Below are 14,697 nucleotides of genomic sequence, written 5' to 3' on the forward strand. Positions count from 1 at the left end.
AGTCCGACAGAGTAACAGCCTCTGATCAAAAATAGCTCTCCACACCTCTGCACGTCCTCCGTATTCATCAACCCACAGAGAATGAGAGTTAGGCTCTCTGTTGATATAGTGCAGCTAGCCAATCATGTTACCCAATTCTTAACTAGCTGCACATGATTCTCACATGCCTTTCATTAGCAGGTATAGTAGGAGTTACATAACAGTGCATCAGCACTTTTCCCCTTAAAGTGCCCAATGCTGTCAGAAAGCAAGGGGGGGATGTCTGCCAGGCACTCTATTGTTCCCTATGGAGACCAGTTTCCATACGGTTTCATGGAGAATTGATCCAAGGGTCTCTGAGGGGGCTGTTTTTTAGGTAGAGGCACCAAATTTTCAGCATAGCATTCAGCACCTTTCCTCAAAACAACCCCCAGGTTTCAAACAGATTGAACCAGGTGGTCCAATTCTATGAGCCCTAAAAGAAGGTGCCTCTATCCTTCATTATTTCCAAATGGTGGAAAAGCATTTAAAAGGTTGCAGTCCCTTTAAGTGTGATGGCTAGAACTCTCTTCAAAGTTCAATCATGCTAGTCATACTCTTGCTCTTAGCTCCACCCCAAAGTCTCCTGGCTCCATCCCCACAGTCCTCAGATATTTCTTGAGTCAGACCTGGCAACTCTAGCCCCGATTTGAGTATAAAGTAACCCACTGAACAGGTTTAGACTACACCCAAACAGCTGAATTGCTCTACAGAAATGTGGTTCCCTGCTCTCAGCCACCAAGCAGAACCTGTGCTGAACTGGCGGGTGTTTGGCCATTCCTAAATGTAATGGCAGACAGAACAATCTGTCATGTGATAGTGGTTAGTTCACAGATCATCTTGGCAATGGACTCCCTAATATTGCCTTGTACAAGCTATTCCATCCCTTGTCTGCAACAGAAGGATAACAATGCTGGCCTGTTGGCCTGTGGCAGAGAGATGTAAAGATTCTGTGAGAATATATATAATGCACTGAAAGGACTGAGTATAATTTAAATCATTACCTCTTCCCTACCGTTTCCTTGACCCTGCCTCCATATACCACTAAAGCTAAAAAGACTGGAATTCCATAAGAACACCTACGTTGCTGTGGACCATTATATGTCACCACAGAACATTTCTGGAAGAAATATAATGTTTTGCAAAACAAGCAAATCAGACACAAATTTCAAGTAAGGATCCAAGCTGCCAAATCTTTATTTTCTGGATCACCTTGGTTGTGACTCTCCGTAGCTCAGCTTTCACACAGGCTATGGTAAATGTCGGTGTGAATGAGACTTCCGTAATTGTGATGCAGCTATGAATCATGGCTCTGGTTGCTTTAAGCTTGCCAGTCCCCAGGTCTGGGTGGGGGATGCCTGGGTTTTTCAGACTCTTCCCTGCCACCAAGCCATCATGTGCCTTCAAACCTTGGCAGGTTTAGAAGAGGCTTGTGACTGTTTGTGTTTTAGGGTTGCCAAGTCCAATTTAAGAAATATCTGGGGACTTTGGAGGTGGAGCCAGGATACTTTGGGGGTGGAGCCAGGAGACATTGGGGGTGGAGCCAAGAGCAAGGCTGTGACAAGCATCATTGAACTCCGAAGGGAGTTCTGGCCATCACATTTAAAGGGACACCTCTTCAATGCCTTCCTTCCATAGGAAATAATGAAGGATAGGGGCACCTTCTTTGGGGGCTCATAGAATTGGACCCCCTGGTCCAATAGTTTTGAAACTTGGGGGATATTTTGGAGAAAGGCACTAGATGCTGTACTGAAAATTTGGTGCCTCTACCTAAAAAAAAACAGCCCCCCAGAGCCCCAGATACCCGCGGATCAATTCTCCATGATTTTCTATGGGAATAAATCTCCATAGGGAATAACAGAGTTCCCAGCAGACATTTCCCTCCCCTCCCCCCGCTTTATGATGACCCTGAAGCGGAAGGAGGGCCTCCAAACCAGAGGATCCCCTGCCCTCACCTGGGGATTGGCAACCCTATTGTGTTTCTGAATGTATGTATGCCTTTAAATCTCAGCAGGAAAGTTGCAGTGGGGTGGGGCAAGCAGACAGTGCCTGCTTGCTCTCAGTGCTTCTGTTTGTTTGGAGGAAAACTCCACTCCCTAGGCTGTTCTTTCATTTTCCTATTAGTCTGAAGACTCAGAAACATGTGTAAATTGCTCCAGTGAGATCACAAAAGTGTGTGCTTGCTAACTTGTGTTTATTTTGGCTGCTTTGTGAAAGTGTCTGTGTTCACTTTCATTTAGTGGAAGTTTAGCTGCTGGGGGGGGGTGAGGAAATAAAGATTGTATTCAGGGGAACTGCCCTGCTGTATTGTTATTTATTTTGTGGGATGGGAAAGTCTCTTGGCTCCACCCCCAAAGTCCTCATATATTTTCTGAGTTGGACCTGACAACACTATGTTGCTTGCCAATGCACAGATGGTTTTGGGGAAATGGTGCAGAGAAAGGCATCAGATGCAGAGAAGGGTAGCCAGCTCTGAGGGACTGACCCCCAATTTAAGTGTTTTGCATTGTAATCCTAAACAGAGTTATGACTTTCTAATTCTAGTAAAGTGCTTAGAAGGGTGTAACTCTTAGGATTGCACTGTTAGCCTCCTTCTTAGGATCACCATGGAAAAGGGGAAAATCTTAGGGAGAGAGGACAGAAGCAAAAAAGAGGTTATTTTCTATTTGGGTCACAAGCTTTTGCTATTAATTCTGACCCACATCCATTAGATTCTACTTCTGAGCTACCTAGTGCTGTCCCTTGAGCAAAAGATACCCTTCTGTACAGCTATTGATGGCATTTTTATCCCTCCAAAGGAACAGGTCAGCATGCATGGGGTCTCCCCTCCTTATTTTGCCCTCCCATGTCAATTATGTTGGGCTGCAACAGAGTAACTGGCCCAAGGTCAAACAGTTAGGACAGTGGGGACCCCTGGGATCCAGTATTGCTAAGGATTTTTTTTTTTAAATTCTCATCCCTGATGTTTTGACCCCCAATCTCTGTTTTGAGTTTGTTTCTTCCTTGTATAAATCAAATCTTTGTTTCTTTGTTTTTGCACCATTTTCCGTTTCCCTGTACTGAATTCCCCTCATAAAATGTATGCATTTTTCAGTGTTGTTTGTATATCAGCAAATCAGTATTCTGTATGTATTACAGGTATAATTGACATACATTTGACCTAAAACAGGTATGCACAATGCAAATGAGTCTAGAAAACCAACAAGGAAAAGTGGAGAAATGAAAGTTTTAGCAAACCTTATTTAAAAAAAAAAATCTGTCTATTAAGCAGCAGGATAGGACACAGGCATGTATTCTTAACAGCAGCAGTTGAACCACTACCTTGTCAAGCTGTGTCAGCTGATCCGACAGGCTCCATTCCTTATTTCCTGAAATCCACCTCTTGAGGGTCAGGACCACCCCCTCAGGGGATGGGGCATTTCCATTTGTAGGCCAAGAGACAGAGAGTCATTGAGGTGAGGCGTCAGACGTAGAACTTATTCTCCATGGCAGAGCCTAGCCTTAGAAACAAGAAGGATGAGAGAGTGTTCATGAACATGTCCACAGGGCATTTCCTTCTCACCTCCAAATAGCTGTCCACAAATATCAGAGACTGGTGGGAGAATGTGAAAGAGTTTGCAAGTCAGAAGGCGAAACCATCCACCCATGAGATCCCTCCCCATGAATCAAGTCATGCAGTTCAGGTCACTATTTGCCTCAGGCAGAAAACCCTAGAAACTGCCATGCAGGGTAATGATCTCTAGATCATGCAAGCCATCAGATGAAACCACAAAGTCCAGCTGACAAGAATCTCTAAGCCAGGAGTCCTCCCACATTCTTGAGCCTGTGGGCACTTTTGGAATTCTGACACCGTGGGCACAAACACAAAATGGTTGCTACAGGAGGTGGAGCCAACAACAAAATGGTTGCCCCAAGAGGTGGCACCAACCTCAAATGATTAGGTAGCAAGGTGATAACCCTAATAGTAACCTGTGATAGCCCTAATAGTAACTTTTCAATGTATCTGGCAGAAGCTCTGTTTAATGCCTTCATTCTGTGCCTTTTGATCTGTAAAGCCAATGAAAGCCTTGACAGGCCAAATTCCATCTGACCCCAGTCTAGAGTTGCCAGCTCCAAAGAACAAACAGTGGGGAACTTACTAAGATGATCTGGGAGAGTGACCACCCCAAACGTAACCCAGAAGTGATTTAGGCATATTGGTAATGTTGGGGGTAACACTCTGGTTTCTGGGCAAAACTCTATTGTTTGAAGCTAATTCTACCATTGAGCTTTGTCCAAAAACCAGAGTGTCACCCCTGATGTGCCTACATCACTTCTGGGTGAGGTGGGCACATCATGTTTGTGGTGGTCACTCTCCCCCATGAGCCAGCTGGCTGGCACCAGAAGGGAGTGCCAGAAACCAGGGGATCTCCCACATGCCAGGGGGACCTGGCAACCTTAGCCCGCTTGCTTTTTAAAACCCAAGGTGGGCATCAGGAAAGGTGTTTATGGGTGCCCTTTCATGAAATTCTGGCATAAACTAAAACTGCCGGGTGACTCACTTGTATACTTTAATGTCAAATACTGATAAACTGCTGATAAGATTTGCATTCTTCCAGATTAACTCCCACTCCTGTCAGTGCTGGCATTTGACCTTTGAGTGGCAACTGGTGGTCTCTGGCCCCAGGGACATCTGACTTGCCTCAACTAGGGCCAGGGCCTTTTTGGCTTTGGCCCCCACTTAGTGCAATGAGCTTCCATTAGAGATCAGGGCTCTGAGGGATCTACTACCATTCCGCAGAGCCCTGCAAGATGGAGATCTTCCCGCAGACCTTTATTTGAGGCAATGGGCACTCATTTCATATTGGGCTTCCCCTCCAGTGACCTCAGATCCAAGTGACCACCTGGGCCCAATTGACTGGATGTCTGTTGAGGCACTAGTTATCTATTAATGCTGAAGTTCTGACCATGTTAGATGTATTTTAATGAGTCAAATAGTGACCTTAGATCCGAGTGTTCACCTGGGCCCAGTTGACTGGATATCTATCGAGGCACTAGTTAGCTGTCAATACTGAAGTTCTGACCATGTTAGATGTATTTTAATTAGTCAATTTGATTGTAATCTGTGCTTTTATGATGGAACCCACCCTGAACCTGCTTGCAGGGAGGGCGGGTTACAAATGAAATAAAATAAATTTTAAAAACTCACATGGTGTCCTGCCTGGTGTCCATTGCCGATAGTTGTTATTCATATTTTAGAGAAAGAGCAAGAGATCTGGTCATGGATCCCATATCGTCTCATCTGAACCATGGAAGTGAGGCCATTTTGGCCCCACAGGAAGCTGAAATGGTCTCCCTGCAAACTATTATTGTGGTGATTCAGCAGGTAGCACTTTCCAAAGGGTACCCAGTCATCCAAGTCCACAAAGCTTTATTGAATCATGGGCAGGCAGTCCTCTGGGTGGACTGAAGGTAAAAGCCATTTGCTGGGGGCGGAGGGAAAGAGGGGGTGGCAGTGTGCGGGGGAGGGAGAGAAAGAGAGAGAGAGAGTGCTGCTTCCGTATGGCTATGGGTGCTCCGGCAACTGCCGCAATATGGAACACTTCGACTTTTTGATGAATGTTGTCATTAAGTGTTTGCGGCACTTACGGACCTCCATTTATCCTGAGCGACAGTGATTTATGTCTGGGGCGGGTGTCCAGGTGAAGAAGGGGGGGGGAGAGCAAAGAAGAAGCACTAGCAGCCTTCTTGTCGAGTTTATTTATTTATTTTTAATTTTTTTTTTTTAGAAAAACAACAACTAGGAAGCAGGAAGAAAGCAGGGGCTTAAAAGCAAGCTTTCCCCCTCTCCGTCGAGAACAGACTCATTTATTACTATAGAGACAGATGCCGGGGTTCAGTCTTCCTTGGAAAGTCCACTGTGGCACAGAGCTGGGTGGACTTCAGCCATAAGAACCTAAGGATGCAAGAAGTATGTTTCTGGACAAGAACAAAGGTCTTTCTGGTTCAGCATCCTGTTTCCTACAGTGGTCAACTAGGTATCCCAAGAGGGCCAATAAGCAGGGCACAGAGACCAAAGTCCTCTCCTTCTTTGCTTCCCCATAGCAACTCTAAGCCAGAGATACACTACCTCTGAATATGGAGGTTCCATCGCAGCCACTGATGAACCTATCCTCCAAAATGTGGTGTAGTACCCCTTTAAAGCCATCAAATCTAATACCCCATACTCTGTCCTGTGAGAATCCCAAATTAAAAACCTAGAATGTACAATGAAACCCAAATCTCCCACATTAAAATACATGCAGACTACACTTTGGGGGTGCTGGGTGGGGTGGTACTTGTGAATTTCCTGCATTGTACTGGGGGTTGGATTAGATCAGGGGTGGCCAAATTTGCTTAATGAAAGAGCCACATAAAATAAATGTCATGTCTGAGAGCCACAGGCATTTGAGAGCAGGAAGGAAGATAGGGAAATAGATGGTGGGGGGGGGGAGGGAAGGAGATGTGGAAAGAAAGCTACTTTAACTGTGAATGCATTCTCCAAACTGACAGCTGGCTTGTCTTGGAAAAGTGATTTAAAGAGACAAATGCCTTCTCCAAGCCAGCAAGTGGGGCGGTGGGGCTTTGAGAGTCACACAATATGTGTGAAAGAACCACATGTGGCTCCCGAGCCACAGTTTGGCCACCCCTGGATTAGATGAACCTAGAGGTCCCTTCCAATTCTATGATTCTATAATAATACATCTCATTAAAAGCCTAGTGAATACTACTGCCTTCCACTATGTTTGTGAATGTGATACACTCTGGTAGTAATCGAATGTAATATGGTGGTCCCTTCTGCAAATAAACTGCAACAACCTCTCACATATTTATTTTATTTTACAAAATTTCTGTTCTGCCTTTCTGTCCCCATGAAGGTGACCAAGGTGACCAATGAATTAAAACAGGGATCCCCCATCTTTTTGAGCTTGTGGGAGTATTTGGAATCTGACATGGCATGGTAAGAGCAGCAACAAAATGGCTGCCACAAAATGGCTGCTTCAGAAGGTGGAACTAGCCACAAAAATGATTGCCACAGGCGAACGTCATCCTTGTGTTGTGGTGGCGGCTGCTGCCAAACCAACCTTTTAACAATCTGCACAGCCAATTCAAACTCCAGTAGCCAATTAGAAGCTTTGCTGGCCAAAAGCCTGAACCGGCTCCATCCACTTTCATTCCATTCTTACAAAGCTTTTAAAGTTTCTGTGAGAGTTCTCTCAGCCCTACCTACCTCACAGGGTGTTTGTTGTGGGAAAGGAAGGCAAAAGGAGATTGTAAACTGCTCTGAGATTCAGAGTGAAAGGCGGGATATAAATCCATTATCTTGTTCTTCTTCTACTACAGAAAACTCCTCCTTCTGGTGGCATAATCTACCTGCACAAGCATATGAGTATGCTCCTTGGCAGACTGTTCCAAATCTATTTGGAACCCTCTCAAGTCAAGTCAAGTCAGCCTTTATTAGCATAAAAATAACAGTACAGATTAATATAGTATAAAACAGGATAAAAACACAGCTTTCACTTACACCTGTGTGAGCAGAAATTATTTCTGTGATATCATTTGGTGCAGCTTTAGAGCAGAGTACAGAAACTGAGATACTCTCTCAAAGGAGGTGTTGAGTGATGGCTGTGGGAATAAGTGCCCACAATGTCTGCCACATAGCAGTGTGAGCTGGCACTCAGGGCAGGAGGCACAGAAGCACTACACCTCTGTTCCTGGATGCCTGGCTAGTAGAATCAGTGGGCCAGCTGAGGCAGTGTTTTGTCAAATGCCAGCTATCTCCCTGTGGTGGGGATCATCTGCACTTAGCATGAAATAGGGCCTATAGGAATGGCGTCTTTCTTGTGGATGGGCACAAACTGGGGAAATGTGGTTCAGTTCGTGGTTTGTGACATGTCCCATTCATGAGCCACCAACTCACAAAATTTTAGTTGCCTTATGAACCAGTTCAGTCTGAGGTTTGTGAGGCAGTAGAACATCCTCCCCCTGGCATGTCAGAGACACCAAACTCACAGGGGATCTCTGGCAGACACTCCTCTACCTGCCCTCCAAGTTTGGTGAGGATTGGATTTAGGGAGTCCGAGTTACATCCCCCCAAAGAAGGTGCTCATTGGGGAAATGACTGCTTGTAAGTTTGGTATTTCTAGCTTACGCAGGACCTGTTGTTATATGTATATAGAACAGGGGTGGCCAACGGTAGCTCTCCAGATGATTTTTTTTGCCTACAACTCCCATCAGCCCCAGCCACTGGCCATGCTGGCTGGGGCTGATGGGAGTTGTAGGCAAAAACATCTGGAGAGCTACCATTGGCCATCCCTGATACAGAACATGCGTAGAACAGCTCCTGTGCAAACTAGAAACATTAAAGTTGCCTGGGAGCTCTCCTGGATGCTCCACTACATGCTCTTAAAGTTATTGCTTTGAAGTTTCCAAACATTTTGCGTGAAGGGAGACAGTCTGTCTGGGAATATATCCACTCACAACCCGGCACGAACCTCCATGAACAATGTCAGACTTTGTGGAAAGTTTGTAGTGGACACCCAGCCATGAACTTGACTTTGTGAGCCACGGAATTAATGATGAATTTTGCTTCATGGTTTGTTTTGTGCCCATCCCTAGTCTTTCCTCCCTCCCCCAGATGTGGTTGTGCTACTGCACTGGCTGGCATCAAGTTGGAATACTCTTGTCGTAAGATCATTCAAGGTCCTAAGTTTGGCAACTGCTTAGGAGAGGTTTGTGCCTACTTCCCCTTAAGAGTTCCTGAAGTTATGGCCCAGCCAATCTCATCCTAATACCAATGCATGATGTACAGATGAAGCTGCCTTATTCTGAACCATTGGTCCATCAAGGTCATAGTTTTCTACTCAGACTGGCAGTTGCTCTCCAGGGTCCCATGTCACATTACCTCCTGCCTAGACGTTTTAACTAGAGATGCTGGGGGTTGAACCTGGGATCATCTTCATGCAAAGCAGATGCTCTACCACTCAGCCACTGAGCCCTCCCCTAAATTTGGAGGACAAATGTTCTTTGGGAACAACTTCTGCTCACCAGCCAAAATATTCCATCCTACAGCCACCTTTCCAGTCTCATATGGCTTCACATCTCTGTCAATATACTTTCTATAAACAAACCATTCCCAAGAATCTGCCATATCCTTTCCTACAAGGGAATGACCACATCTGCCATATAGGAGGACCTCTATGGCCATCTCATACATCCAGGCCTGTAGCATAGGCACCTTCAGCATGGACAACCACATCTTCATACAGCAGATGCCCTTGGAGTGGCTAATGTCACCTGCCTGGATGAAAGCACAACCTCATTAATTAATAAATTTATTCAGTTTATATCCTGCCTTACCCCAAAAATGGGCTCAGCGCAGTTTACATCGTAATACCAACAAAATAAAATAGTGAACAATATAAATAAGATCAATAATTAATAACGACATAACCCTTGCCTTATGTCAGAAAACCATACATATAAGTAACCCCAAAAACTGCAGTGCCCCCAAAAAATCAAAACACAGGAAGGCATTGAGAAGGGGCCAAAGATAGGGGAGGCTGAAATAATTTGGATGTCCTTCACCTCAGCCAAAAGCCTGGTGGAACAACTCCATTTTACTCGTGGTGGCTGACCCACTTCTGTCACTTTCACCAGAGAAGTTACTACTTCTCCCTTTCTTTCCTGACTTGCCCTCTTCCTCTTTACCTCCTCTTCTCCTCTGTTTTTCCTTTCACACAACTGTCCCATTCTGCCTCCTTTATCCCCAAAGGGCTCCCAGCTCTGAAGGGCAACTTCCTCCCCAGGGCTATTTTTGTGCACATTAGGCCACACCCCCTGATGTCACCATTATTTCACATCCCCCATGATGCCAAGTCAGCCAGAATTGTGTTCCTGTGTGTTCTTGTTAAAAAAAAATTCCTGCTGCCCATCTTCTACATTCCTCTCTTCTTTACCAGCTCCTCCTCCCAATAACCATATCCCCCTTTGCTAGAACCATGCAGGTCCAGAGCTCAACAGCTCAGCACTCCAGCTCCACCAAATGTCTTTTCAGGAGCTGGGCATCTGTAGCACAACACCTGCACCTGGAGGAAATGGGCCCATCCTGAATCCTGGAAGTTGCCCCTCCAAGGTGGGTCCTCATGCGGTACCTACCCCATTCTGCCTCACCAGTGCAGCCATCATTCTAGGTACCTCCTCCTGTGGCCTCAAAGCCCCTCGAACCCAGTAAGTCTGGACATTTGGCTCCAGCTCTTCCAACTGGGATGGCAACCCTCTTCCCTGTGCAGCCCCACCAGTGCAAGGTTGCTACAGTCTCCTGTGCATTTCTAGACTGGTCCCATTCACCTCCTCAGGGAGCCTGTTCCATAGAGTGGTATCCATAACAAAAAAGGCATGTCTTCTGGTTGATGCCATGCAGGCTACTTTATGTTGAGGTGCAGCCAGAAGGTGGGAGTCGGAGGCTTGTCATTAGCCCATGGAACTCTATGACAACAGATGATCCTTCACATACACGGGTCTTAGGCCATGAATGGCTTCAAAAGTTATAATGAACACCTTGCATTGAACTTGGAAACAAACTGTCAGCCAACCGTGCTTCCTAAAAATAGGCAAAATGTGTTCCTCTGGGCTAGTCCCTGACAGTAATGGGGCTCCTGGATTCTGAATGAGTTGCAGTTTCTGAGAAGTCTTCAGGGGCAGCTCAGCTTCTCCAAGTCCTGCTTCTTACTATTGTGAAAGTGATCACTGGAGAGCTATCATTTCCCCTTTTATGAGAAGTTGCAAGGCCCTCAATTATGGTGGGAGAAGACAATCTGGAGTTAATAAAAGATGCATCGACCTACCGACTCTCCCTCTTCTGATTCGAGAGTGGAAGACTTCCTCTCCCACTTTGAAATCTGATTTCTGGATTTAGCCTTTGTTCTGGTGAGATTTATGGTCCTTCAGGCTTCCGAAACCCTGTTACTGGCAATTAAACAGCCCTTATTGGCACGATCAAAGGAGAGAATTTGGAAATCCTTTCTGAGCTAATCAGTCCGCAGTTCTGCAACACACCTCATCATCTTGGCATGCTAATTAGCATTTTGCAGACTGGATCTTTAGCTTTCAAAGAAGCAGAGTTGTGTTGGGAAGCGCTTTGCTTTGATCAAGCAAGCTCGGTTCCGGGGTCTTAATAGGGCTCGCCGAATCGGAGGGGCTATATCAAAGCAGAGAACATTTTAACAAGACCTCAACCACTTTGTAAATTAAGGCCAATTTAAGAACCTGCAGATTTCCCCACATTCCATTTCATTATCATTCTAGAGTTTCATTTCCTTCTGCATTCCACTCCTCCTTAATTTCAGCATAACGACGGTTTCTCAAATTAATCCTGAAATCGAAGCATTGCGGTTTGCCGTAGTGTTCGGGAGGATCTTCATTTCATTTGTGTTTTTAAAATCTTCATACGACCACGTTACCATTTGATCATGCACATGATAATTCTTTCAAGATTCTTTCTTTGTGGTGTTTTGCGGACGTACCTTCGTGCCTTGGCAGCACAAAAAAAGACTCTTGGTACAACAATAAGATCTCTCTTGTGCCGTGTTTTATTTAGCTGATTTCTATTCCACCCTATCCTGCAAACAGGCTCAGGGAGTACGACTACAAGAAACTATTGTACAAGTACAATAAAAATCACAATAATTAATTAATTAAAACAAACCATTAAAACAGTAAACATCAATTGACAATAAACCGTTCAATTCGAACTGGAGCCGAACTGTGGCACAACAGAAATTGAATCAACGCTACAGCGGTAGGCCTGATAATAGATGGAATGGCACAACACAACAAGGGAAGCCGAATGACACAACACAATAAGGCTCGTGTATACCCTGATAATTTGGAGGGATGAAACAATGCGAAGGAATTAAACCATACACTCACAAGTGCTTTGTGTGGGATTTGGACTTTTTTTTTAAGAAAAAGGACCACAGTACTCTTTCAGACTCAAGGACAGGTCATCTGGAGCACTGTAAATTGGGGTGAACATCAGAGAATTTCAGAAGCATCTCTGGGTGAACTCTGCACAAATCTGTAGTGGCAACCTGTCTATATTTAAGGTCAAGGAAGCAGCCCGTGAAGCAGATGCCCAACTGCAGAATTTGCTACACAGAATAACTTTGAATCTACGATGCGGCATTAAAGCATGGCAAAATAAAGTCCCCCAAGAGGTGGGTTGTTGGTTTGTTTTTTGCTCGCAGTAAGGCTCTGAAAAATGCAAATATTAAAATAGCTGCTATGATTTCTTTGGCATTCTGTTCCAGCCAATTATCGTTGTGCTATTTCTTTACTGTTGCTGTGCAGCTGATTTGCTTACCTTTCCCCCTCCCTGTTTGCTCAAACCCTGCTTCGCATCCTTGTGAAATAAACCCTCATGTTCAAGTGATTACTGGCGATGCCCCAGAAATGGTTTTCTGAAAGGAAACGAAAGGAGTTTGGCAGGTGTAAGAGGATGTGGGATGAACCGAAGGGAGAAAATGAGGACTGGTAATGCCCCAGGCAGCTAAAGCCAAGTCGAAAGGGACAGCTGGGAAGGGCTTCTGGGAACAAAAAAACCCCCAACGCTATACTATTACATCAAAGATGTGTTCAGATGGACATACAATCTGGAGCCAGCACAGTGATCTATCTATCTGTTTTATTTATATTTGTTCTGCTTTTCAGCCAAATCTTGGCTCCCGCAGTCAATTATGAACACCATCATTTAATCTAAATTGCAATTAAAGCTCAATGCAAATATTTGTCAGGGAGGTGGCGGAAGGGCTCTCAGCTGGAGCTAGGTGGAAGGATCCTTGACTGCTTCCTATCTGTTGACCTGCTTGCCCTCTGGTAGTACTGTTTGTTGCTGCTGTTGTTGTTTTGTCCAGGGTGGGTCCAAGTTCTTTCTCTCTCCGCTTTTCATGCAGCGCATTTCTGCTTCTGGGAGCCCACCTCTGCTTCTGCATCAGTTGCGATTCAGCTGCAAATCCCTTGCAGGGAGAGGGTCCCAGGTGCTCAAACAATCAGCACTCTGGATAGCTCCAATGGAGTTATACTGGCAGACCCTGTTTTATTTCACTGCCAGGCCAATTTTGTTCTTGATGTATTGTCTTCTATACATTTTGCAGAATGGAGCAGAATGACTTGGGTTCTTCTGGACATCAGTGCTACGTCCACACATTGTGTCACTGATACACTATAGAGACAGGCAGTCCTGCAGCGTTGGCAGAGTTAGGGAGGATTGGCTGTGCTTGTTGCCAGTGACCCTCCAGGATAGTAACTCTCAGAAACTTAAGTGTCTTGAACTGATAATAAAACCTCATATACAATAACAGACAAAACAGCAACAAGAAAAGACATCCAATTGAAACAGGACAAGAACATAATGATCCTTCAAAGATGCACTAAAGCGTTCTTTAAATGACAGCCTTAAAACCGTAACCATAGGAGGGGAGAGGCAGAACTGATTTCAGGAAGTCTGAAAGGCTTGAGAGAATAAGAATATCTTTTCTTGGTGACTAAAAGAATAGAGCTGGCACCCAGTGAGCTTCTGTTGGTAAGGAATTCCAAAGCTTGTGTGCCACCACTGCAAAGGCCCAGTCTCTGTTGCTTAGACACATAGCTCCAGAACTTGACAGCACAGAGAGCAGGGTCTTTGAGATAATGTCAACTAGTAGGCAAGTGTATATAGAAAAAGATACTCTCAAGTACCCTAGTCTCAGGTGATGCCTAGGCCAACACCATTGTTTTGAATTGTACTCCAAACAAGCTGGTATTGAGCTATTGCAACCTGCAAGATGTAGTCCCTGTAGCTTGTACCCACTGGCCTCTGCCCAAGGATCCAGCTGACACTTCTGATACATGAAACGGTTTTAAAGGAGCCCTTCCATGTGGCAAGAAGGCGTGGAATGTTTGGCCTCCAGCGTTCGATCCTGCCTTGAATTCATGCTGGTTTGTTGCCTTAAATTTCTTTGCTCCTTCTGCTGGCATGCAAATGAAAGAGTCCACCTCCTTATGCTTTCAGCAAACTTGAATTGGAGGGCAGGGGTAGAGGGAGGTGCAGGGACAGGGAAGGATGCTGCTCCCTTTACCCCCTCCCCCAGCTCAGTGGGCAGCTGAGGTTGCAAGTTTAAAAATGTGTGCTCTTATTTTGAGTCCTACTGAATAAGAAAGGGAAGCAGAAACCCAATTAGTAACCTCTGAACTGGGCTGGCGTTATCTCCCAGAACACATGCCATGCACTGGCTCGCTCGGCTCCCCTCCTTTTCCTGCTCTCCACCTCTCGTTGAACAAAGCAGGTGTTGAAAAACAGACCTGGAGAGTCAGAGATGTCCCAGGGGGCTGCTGATTTCTGGAACTGTATCTCTGGCCCCGTGTCCTTCTCTGTGTCTTCGTGTCAGCCCTCATTCCATCTTGGCTCAGGGAAGAAGCGAGTGTCTTAGATTGCTACCTGGAGACATTGCTGATGGCTTTCCACACTAAGCTCCTTCATTATCTCTCCAATCTCCTTCTAAGAGTATCCATACGAGAAGTGCCTGGAGAGAGATGTTGTCAGTAGGTGCCTCACCACCAATATGCAAAATCCAAAATATGCAAAAGAGAAATTCTGTTTCAACACCTGTCATACAGGGAACT

The sequence above is a fragment of the Heteronotia binoei genome, chromosome 12 (genome assembly GCF_032191835.1).
Source record: "Heteronotia binoei isolate CCM8104 ecotype False Entrance Well chromosome 12, APGP_CSIRO_Hbin_v1, whole genome shotgun sequence".
Classification (NCBI taxonomy): Eukaryota; Metazoa; Chordata; class Lepidosauria; order Squamata; family Gekkonidae; genus Heteronotia; species Heteronotia binoei.